Below are 10,191 nucleotides of genomic sequence, written 5' to 3'. Positions count from 1 at the left end.
GCCCCTAAGCCACCTCCCCGCCCCCCTTAAGCTGATTTCTTAAAAATCTACAAGAAAAAAACAAATTCACATTATACTTGATAGACTAAATGTTTTCTCAAGATCAGAAATAAGACAGGAAGGATTCAGGGTTGTTTGCATATAGATGTGCATGCATCCTGGCACCATTTGTTGAAAAGATGATTTTTTTCTACCTTTGAATGGTCTTGGCACCTGTGCTGAAAATAAATTGACTCATGAATATAAAATTTCATTTCAGAGCTTCAGTTCTGTTTTCACTGATCTGCATGTGTGTTCTTATGCCAGTACCACACTGTCTTGGTTACTATACCTTTGTAGTGAGTGTAGAAATTATAAATTAGAACTTCTTGAACTTTGTTCTTGTGGATGATTATTTTGGGTTTTCTGGGACCCTTGAATTTTCATAAGAATTACAGGATTATGTTGAATCTATAAATTAATTTGAGGCATACTTACTGAGTTTTATGAAGGAGTTTAATTTCTCCAAAAATTGTATCTGTTGAAAAAAATCATGTGATTCCCCCCTCCTTTATTTATTTATTTATTTATTTAAATTTTTTTGGCAGAACCAGGGATTGAACTCAGGCCTTTGCATTTTCTAGGGAAGAACTTATTCCTCTGAGCCATGTCCCCGCCCCCCCTCCTTTATTGATTATGGTATATTTCATTAAAGGACTTCTGAGATATGAAACCAACTGTGCGTTTCTGTGATAAATCCTACTTAGTCATGACGTATAATCACTTTACATGTTGTTCAGTTTGCGCTGGTATTTAGGATTTTGTCTATTAATAAGATTTAGTTGTCTGTAGCTTTCTGCTCCTCTGGTTCAATTACATATCAGGCTATGCTGGCTTCATAGAAGGAATCTGGCAGTTTCCTCCTAGGATTTTAGAAGATTTTGTGTCAAATGGACATTATGTTTCCTTTTTTTAATTCCTGAAAGGACTAACAAAACCAATTGCTATGCCTTCGTATCCAACTACTCGAATGTTTTCATCTTTTGAAGCCATGTACTTGTGCCTCTGTCTGGTGAAACTCTTTGTTTGTTCATCCTCTGAAGCTGCCTTCAGCCTGAACCACGGTAGTCAGTGTGGAAGCCAGGTCTGCACACCCACCTGCCCGCTGCTGGTTACGCACGCAGCTAGGTGGTGTTTCATACATGCTCCTTCCGTCAGCTCCATGGGCTGTGCACTTATTGAGGACAGTGGCCGAGCCTTCTGGTTGACTTGAGTGTCCTGAAGTACCCAGCACGTTGCATCAAGGAAATATGGAACTTTCCTTCCAATTACTCGAACATTTCCTGGTATCTGTAAGTTTTTCCCAATCAAGTAAGCTTTCAGAAATATCTTCATGTAAATCTATATCTATATGTTTGTATGTGTGCACATGTATAAATATACCTGCAATATGTGTCTTGTGCATACACACTCACATGACTGTGTATGATTTCAAACACAGACCTAGCATAGGCAGCAGAAAGGGGAATGTTGGGCAGGAGGCAACATTCCTAAATTCCTATTCTGGCTCTTTCACATTGAGCTAAATACATAACTCTGAGGCTCATCTTCAGTCTACGTGTCACGTGGAAATTGATTTGAGGACTGGAATAAAATGAAAATTATTGAACCCCCATTTTACACTAATAGACACTTGGTAAATAACGACTTAAAACTGATAGCTTAAATTCCTTTTCAATGAGTGATACTACCCATTTTAATACCGATTTAATTTTAACCATATTCTAGTATTAATTTGGAATAATAGGTGACTTTTGCAATGAAGACTGATTTTCATTTAATGGCTGCTTAGTTGAAGTTTTTCCTCACTGAAATCTTTGTTCGGGCTGGGGGTGTAGCTCAGTGGTTGCACTCTTGCCCAACATGCACAAGAGCCTGGATTCTGTCTATAGGCACTCCAGGAAAAATCAAAATGCTTTGGTAAAAGAATCCTCTTTTTCCCTGCTACCCCTTTGGAATGGAATGTCTTTGGAGGCTGTTTATAGCCATTGTTTTTCCTTGGCCATAATGATTACAAGAGCCTGAGAAAGTGGTGAAAAGTATGGGCTGGGGAGTCAGAGCCTCTGGGCTCAAACTCAGGTGCTCACTGATGCACTCCATTTTCTGCACTTGGTTGTCTGTCCCAGGGAGATTCATCCCTGCTTGAGCCTCCTTTTGAGAATCCAGAGAGACTCAGCGATGGGCACCTGGTGTTTAATGAGTGCTGCATGTTAAATAACTGTTCTTCACACCCATCATCTCAATGTACAGTAAATGGATTACAGTGAATGTCTCCATGTAAAGTAATGTTGAAATGATTAAAGTGCTCAGAGGGCTCTTTTTCCTTTCTCTGCTCTGAAGACTTTTCTGCATAGGCAAGGAGGGCTGGCTAAGTGGGATGAAAACCTCTTTGTAGGTAAGGCTGTGAGTCTGAGAGCTAGGAAGGATGCTTTTTTGCCAATCTCAGTTTATAGATAGGATGAACGAGGCTTCCATGCTTAGGTTTTATGGTTAAATATTTATTCCACTGCAATTTTTAAAATCTGCCATTTCTAGTAATTTTGTCTAGTTAAGGTTGAAAGTATTTGGCTCTGCAGATTTTATCAATGTTGGAAAAGCTCGGTCTGCTGCTGTAATTCATTAATCAAGCCAGTTAAACAGTGTTGGTACCTTGAACTGAATCCAGTGGCAGCCGCTGCAGAAACCTGCAGGGGATGGGTGGTACACAGGGGCACCGCTGTCATAATTGTTTCTAATATTTTTCCTAATATTGTTCCTTTTAATCTAATTTCCTCTTATTTGCATGCTGAGCTGTTTTTGATAAAGGGCTACATTTTTAATGTGAAACCATTATCCATTTAAGGTACATTTTTCAGTTAAAAGTTGAGTGTAATAAGCACAAACTTCCTTTAAGATAGATGTAATCTTTCTCTACTTCTTTTGGAAAACTTCCATTCAACCCAACCAGGTCTGACTGACAGAAGTAGAAACATCTGAAGAGGATGCCATACATCTCAAACTTCATACACGAAAAAGCATTGTGTGCAGACACTGGAATGCTTTCTAAGTAGAAAACTTTCAAAGAAATACGTGTCAGAGTCTTCTTTGCTTGATAATGTTCTCCATTAGCTCATTCATTACCTAGTGGTGGCCTTGCCTGTTAGCAAACTGGACATGGGGCTGAGAGAGGAAGGGAGATGAGCCGGAGTCCTGCCAACTCTAGGGTTAGCAATTTGATGTCATTCTGATCCCGAATGCTTGCCTTGTGTCTTCAAACATGATGGCAGTTTTTCACATATTGGTTCACTTCTACACGTATCATGTTGATCAGAATAGACATTCTTACTCCTATGGGCTGGAGCGCAGAGGTTAGGTAACACGCTCGCAATTACCCAGAGAAGGTGGCTTTCTTCACAGGACCAGCGGGGAGGACTAATGTGACATAAAGTGCTAAGAAGAGAATAACTCAAACTCTGGATTTCTTTCTAATCATGGTATAGGTTGACCACTGTGCTTGGCAGACTTTGAGTAAATGGGTGTCTAGTATCATTGCCTACTGAGAACGTCTTTTTTTGAGAAATTAATATTAAAATAAATGTCAAAGCCATTTGGATATTGAAACTCCATATAGAAAATTTTCTGAGAAAAAATTTTGGTTCTACTCTAAACTCAGGTAGTCAGGTCAGTATCTTGAGTCCATGGAGTAGTGAGTGGGTCCAAGGTAGCGTGAGTGGTCCTCAGTCCAGAACCATTCAGTCACCTGGAAGTGCTCTCACAGGGATGGGAAAAAGCATACAAATAGACTGAGCTCAGAGTATCACTTCCAGGAGGTTGTTGTTGCTCGGTTTGGCTTTTCTCGGGTGTATATTTAACTTTTTGATTTTTTTTCTTTCTGATGTATAATTGTTGTTATATATTAACTTAATGACAGGCAACAGCATGAATTTACAAATCACATTTTGGGTTTCTGTATTCTCTGCAGAACAAAGTTAAAATCTCTAATAATTTTGTGGTCTGAGTTTTTCTGCCAGGTGACCAGCCTAAAATAACATCCTACCTACTCAGTGGGACCTCTTTAGTGGAATTCTGGAGATTTGAAAAGGGAAAATGGGTCCAGTTTGTTGTTTTGAAATAAAATGGTTCTCTGGCTACCTTAGTGAAAATCAGCCTTTAGAGTAAGTCCATTCTTTGTTTATTGTTCTGCGGTTAAGGCCAAGTGGTAGAATCTACAGAGTGGGAACTGCTTTGTTGCCGAAGAACCTTGTAATTGGTTATTCTTCAGAAGTAGCTAACTCCACTAAGAGTGAGCACTGGGAGTCAGCGCTTTGAAAAGTACATTCTGCTTTGCATCTCCAGGGAGCCTGCTTTGTGAGTGTGTCTACTGCTAGTTAGGACACTTTTCCTTCATGAGGCTTAATGTGAACCTTTCCTGGTAATGAAGACTGAAGCTCCACGCTGTGACCTGTTTGTGGCTCTGGGTAGGTCCTAGTTTGTGTTACCAAAGACTATGGAGTAGATACCTTTGTCTGTAATAGTGCCCAGCACACGTGATAGGTACCCAGTTAAGGTTTTCTTTTTCCACAAGGGATTTTATTTATTTGCAAAGTATTACTGTGAACATGATTTTTAGGGGCCTATAATTTAGATTTTCCTGATTCAAGACTATGATTTATTCTAAAGCTACCTGGAGATCCATTCAGTAGAAAGCTTTTGCAGAGAATTTAAGAGACTTAGATTTTAAAGGGCCAGATCAAATTATAGCTTTTATATTATCTTTAGAAATATTTGTTCTCTTAATTTAAAAATCTACTAATAGCCTTCTTTTTTTCTTTCTTTTTTGTTTTTGTACTTTTTAGGGAAGGGTCTACAGGATGTTCAGGGTCTCAGTACTAGATTGGACTCATAGTGATCCACCTGTTTACAGCCTCCCAAGAGCTGGGATTATAGGTGCACATCACCATGCCCAGTCTCAAATGCCATCTCAGCACACCCCGGGGTCAGGGCAGGGCCCCCTGCACCTGCTTTTTGGTACTTTAATCCTGTGAGCTATTTGGCTAGCCCTTAGCCTTCTTTTTTTCTAATAGTCTTCTATAATTTTTGACATTGTGATTATTGATAAGCCTTTTAATATGGTTTCAGTTTAAAAATCTTAAATCATTAGTTTTGACAATAGATATGGTGTTTTCTTTGAAAAAATCAATGTGATATTTTTATTGATGTTTTCTAATTAGCTGGATTTAATTTAGAAGATACACAATTGCTGGATGACCTCTGTATTAGTGTTCATTAGAGAAACAGAACTGGGGCATGGGGGCGGGGGGACAGACAGACAGAGACAAAGACAGAGACAGAGACAGAGACAGAGACAGAGACAGAGACAGAGAGAGAGAGGAAGGAGAAGGAGAAGGAGAGGAGAGAGAAGAGAAGAGAAGAGAAGAGAAGAGAAGAGAAGAGAAGAGAAGAGAAGAGAAGAGAAGAGTATGTAGATAGGTTGATTATCCTGACCCCTAATTTTGAATTTTGGAATATTTGCTATACATGATGAGATATCCTAGAAAGGAGACCTTGAATTAAAAGTACAGTTATGTCTCATATGTATCAGGTATATAGGACCTGAAGGTAATTTTATGCAATATTTTAAGAACTTCATGCATGAAACAAATTTTCCTAGCATATTTTTCATTTGTTGTATTAGCCAGTTGTTTGTTATCATAATAAAATACCTGAAGCCAACTACTTAAGAAAAAAAAGTTTATTAGCTCATGGTTTTAGGGGCTAAAAGTCCAGACACCAGGCACAGGCTCAGGCAGGAGCTGCTTCATTGACTGTGTCACCATGGTAACTGCAGTGGTGGGGCTCATGTGGGAGGAAGAATCGCATCACAAACAGGAAGCCAAAGAGACTGGGTGTGACCAGGCACAGGTTTGTGCCACTATCCAGTCAAGAGAACTAAGCAAGGTTAGGTAAGACATAGCTTAGTTTTTGGTGTAGGCCAGGGACCCAAAGGGCTGTATGTCACCTTCTAATGTCCCTAACCTTGGGACCAAGTTCCCAGCAAAAGAACATTTAGTGAGGGCCAAACAGCATCCAAAACATAGTATGATGTCACGTCTGTGCTCAAGAAATTTCTGAATTGGGAACATTTTAGATTTCAGATTCCCAGATTTCTGGGTACTCAGCAAGAGGAAAAAGGATTGAAAGCTAATGATGGCTTCATGGTAAGGAACTGGCTCGTGTGGTCACAGGGGCTGGCAAGTTCACAACCAGCAGGAAAGTAGGTGGGCCAGAAGTGCTGGCCGGAGTTGATGTTTTTAGTCTGGAAGCCAAAAGTAACTGTGGGGCCAAATTTCTGTTTCTTTTCTAGCCCCTTGGTCTAAATGAGGCCGACCCATATCGTGAAGAGTCCCCTGCTTCACTCAGGGTCCTCAGACCCAAGAAAGCCTTCACTGTGACAGCCAGCCTATACCTGACCAAACAATTGGGTGCAATGTCTGGGTGAGCTGACACATAAATGTCATCTATTGCCACCACCAAGTGAAGAGATGTGGCTATCACAGTGTCATTCACACACACAGAAGTCACCTTTCCTTCACCTGTTCACAGGACGTAGAATTAATTACTAAGTAAGGGCAGAAGTTAGGCGGTTTGGAAATTGCTCCAGAAAACTTGATGGTAATGCTAGCAATTCAGAACTCTGAACATAGCCACAGCCAGGAGTTGAAAGCCTGTTAGGAGTACACAGAGTGTAGAGTTATATATTTCTTGGGGCCCAGGAACAGCCTTCAAAACAAAAGCACCTGGAGAGGAAAAGCAACAAGGGGCAGCAAAATGGGTGTCAGGGCACCCTAACTCCCAGGACTCAATAAAAATAGATTGCTGTCTGAGCCAAAATTCCAGCTGAAATGATTTCATCTATATCACTGGGTTTGGATCACATCACTGTGCTAGTCCAGTAGCTCGCATGACATTAGTTATCCTCCAGAATGTCTCAACCGTCACTTTCAGGAAGCCAGAGCAAAGCATAGCAATGCAGCAGGTATATCAGTTTTCTGTGTAGGAATACAGGATGTAGAGAGAAGTGTTCCACAGGGTAATACTTGAGGATGATCAACAAAACTGTTGAAATAATCCAACACCAAGGTATGAGATTGGAATCAGTAGTGCATTGGGGATTTGTGTATCCTCAGCAAATGTTAAATGGCTCATTTAGTATGAAAGTGGTTTCATTTCTGTGAAATCATACTTAAGATGCTGTTGAATTAAAAAGACCCAGAGCATGGGTCAGATGAGTAGGTGCTGGGTTATGCAAACTGAACGGAACCAACAAAGAACCCTTTATTAATGCTCTTCCTTGAGGAGGCTAGTCCAGCAAAACTGTGTTACACGTTTTGACTCTCTGATGGAAAGCTACTTTTTTCACAGTGATGTCACTTGCTGACCCCTCCTCTTCAACCCCATCCTACCCCTGCTGTATAGCAATAGGCTTTCAGATACCATTCCTCCAGTACCCAAAGAAATGAAAAAGGAACAAGCACTGCTGGATCTGTTTCCTCTTGCAGAATCACGCTGCCCTGAAGTCATGCCTGAGTCATTGCCACTCCTCTGAGAGAGAAACACAGTGCTTGGTGCACACACCTGGAATCCCAGCCTGTGAGAGGCTGAGGCTGGAGGATCGCATGTTTGAATTCAGCCTAGGCTATGTAGTGAGTCTGAGGCCAGATGGGACTATGTAGAGTGACCCTGTCTTAAAAAAAAAAAGACGCATAAATGAGATCCATTGCAGCCACAAAATGAGGAGATATGGCTGTCACAGTGTACAGTGCACTGTGGGTTTTGGTGTCTACTTGGCTTTGAGTAGTTGTATCTATGCCCAGTTCTCAGCACCGTCAGCGCCCTGTGTTTCCCCAAGTCTGGCCAGGACACGGAGCACAGCCTCCTCCTCTTCCTTGTCAGGCACTCACTTCTTACTGGTAGACTACCTTATTTCTTGGGCAGGGTCACATGAGTGTACCTTCCTCTCACTATTCCTTTCCTATGTCCCCTAGGAAAGGGCGCACCTACCCCAAGTGCTACCACACAGAGAGGGTCCTATTCACTTCCAGGTTATAATCAGGATCAGGGGACAGAAATAAGGGGCAAGTCTGAGTGCAGGACACGTGCCATGGAACTGACCTTAAAAATCCTGTAGGGTTTTGAGCCATAGCAGCAAGGCAGAAAAGGCATTCTGCATGGATGGAACAGCATAAACAGAGGAAAGAGGGCAGGAGGCCCCTTCAGAAACCAGCAGGCACCCAGGGTTGAATGACACCTGCAGAGGCTGTACAAGAGAGAGTTACTCAAAATGAGACTATCTGAACCCTGGGCACCATGCTCCTATCTCATAAGCCCTAAGGATTTTGGGAATCACTGAAAGTAAGGGTGGTCGTGGCTGACAGGCACTGAAGGCCAGGCTGGAGATAGCGGCTTTCCACCCAGGAAAGGACAGAGCCACAGGGACCCATGGATAGTGGGACCCCCAGTGCTGGCTGGGATTAGGGCTACCTCTGAGGGATACTTACCTGACCTTGGGGCTCTGGATGGCTCATAGCAGAAGGTCAGATCTTGAGGAGAAATATCGACATGGGGCAGGAGAGTAACAGGAATGGACAGGGAAGTGGGCCCGGATGAAGATGGAAGAGGAAGATGAAGGATGGTCTCTAACCCACAATGGTTTTGACTTAACAATTCTTTCAACTTTTTGTGGTGCAAAAGCCTTGCACATTCAGTATCTGTGATCCAGTATTTGAATCTGGATCTTTCCTTGGGCCAATGCTGTAGAGTGGAAGCCTTCTCGATGCTGGGTGGGCTGCAGTAGCCAAGCTCCTGTTCAGTTTCATGATGACAAGAATAGCTGATACTGTGCCATGTTCCTTGCTGTTAAGCTAGGATGTCTCAGAGGTTAGGTAAAGTCACTGAGTTTTTGGATTGATTTTGTCAACTTAAGGTGGGTTTACTGGGTGGTTTATAGAATCCTGTAACGAGGTGCAGAGCATCTATGTTCATGAGGATGTGGATGCAGAAAACTAGGAAAACTGAGGTGCCTTTGACTGAAGATGGTGGGAGGTGTTGCTGACTTCAGTTCAGTTGAATTGAGGTATACAGGATGTATCTTGGGGGAGGCACTGCCCAGATGTTACAGGTAGGGTTTTACCTGGAGCTAAGAGAGTACATGACAGTGGTCTCTTAGGCACATCAAACACTGAGGAAAGAGTTGGGTTTTGGAAACCTGAGAATGAAAGAGATGAAAGGGCATAGAGAAGCGACCTGGTAGCAAGGATGAAGTCTGTCCTGAAATTGGCATTTCAGGAACCTAGAGAAGAATAAGCAGTTCCAGCATGGAAGGCTTCTGCCAAGTGAAGTTGGGTTCTCTTGGAAGAGTCCTTTTGGTTTGACACTTAGCAATGTGTAGATAATACCAACAGTAGTGTAAGGAGGCAGAGTGCGACATTGTAGCTGTTTACTCACAGGACAGTTATATGCTGAGCTTTACTGAGTGTTGCCATTGTACCAGGTGATAGAGGTGAAGGATGGACCGGTTGGTGCAGAGTCTCCAGGTGGTATAGAGCAAGAGAATTGGGATTTATAATGCCTTGTGAAATCTAGAAGAGGTTTGCTCTGAGCTCTAAATACACTACAGAAGTGAGGCAGAAATGTAATAAAAGGCTGTAGAGGGGACTTAACTCCTCAGGTGTTCAAGTTCTAGGTCCATTTTCCCATCTTTGCCACCATGGCTCATCAGCAGAGTCCCTGAAGGTGCCACCCAGATCTGCCTCATGGCTTATGAACCCTGGTCTTCGAGATCAGACATTGAAGTATCTTACAGAACAGATTCTAGACCCTGAGACTGGAGTGGCCAAACTGCAAACTATGTAATATGTGTCATGTCAATTAAAAGAGTCCCAAACTTTGACTCATTAAGACAATGGATGAAGTAGTATTGTTCAGAGACAGAAATTGGACAGAATCCCCAGGTCCTGTGCAGGATGAGGCACACACTGTTGGTAGTGTTGAGAACCACAGACGGCACAAGCTCGCTGTGAAAAGCAAGAAACAAAGCAGGTGAGAAGTACATACAATGGGTGTGGTGAGTGTCCCTTGTACTTGGCTCCTACACACAGGAGTCTACTCTCAGAG

At 42.2% G+C, this 10,191-nt stretch overlaps 1 protein-coding gene across 1 annotated transcript in view; it reads left to right on the top strand.

The window, feature by feature from the left end:
- The window catches only part of Spata13 (spermatogenesis associated 13), a 145,325-nt gene that overhangs the window by 23,794 nt on the left and 111,340 nt on the right, over positions 1 to 10,191 (top strand). The window lies entirely within an intron of this gene.

Source organism: Octodon degus, unplaced genomic scaffold (genome assembly GCF_000260255.1).
Source record: "Octodon degus isolate 3935 unplaced genomic scaffold, OctDeg1.0 scaffold00038, whole genome shotgun sequence".
Taxonomy (NCBI): domain Eukaryota; kingdom Metazoa; phylum Chordata; class Mammalia; order Rodentia; family Octodontidae; genus Octodon; species Octodon degus.
Note: the sequence above shows the minus strand (reverse complement) of the source record. Positions and strands in the feature narration are given on the sequence as shown.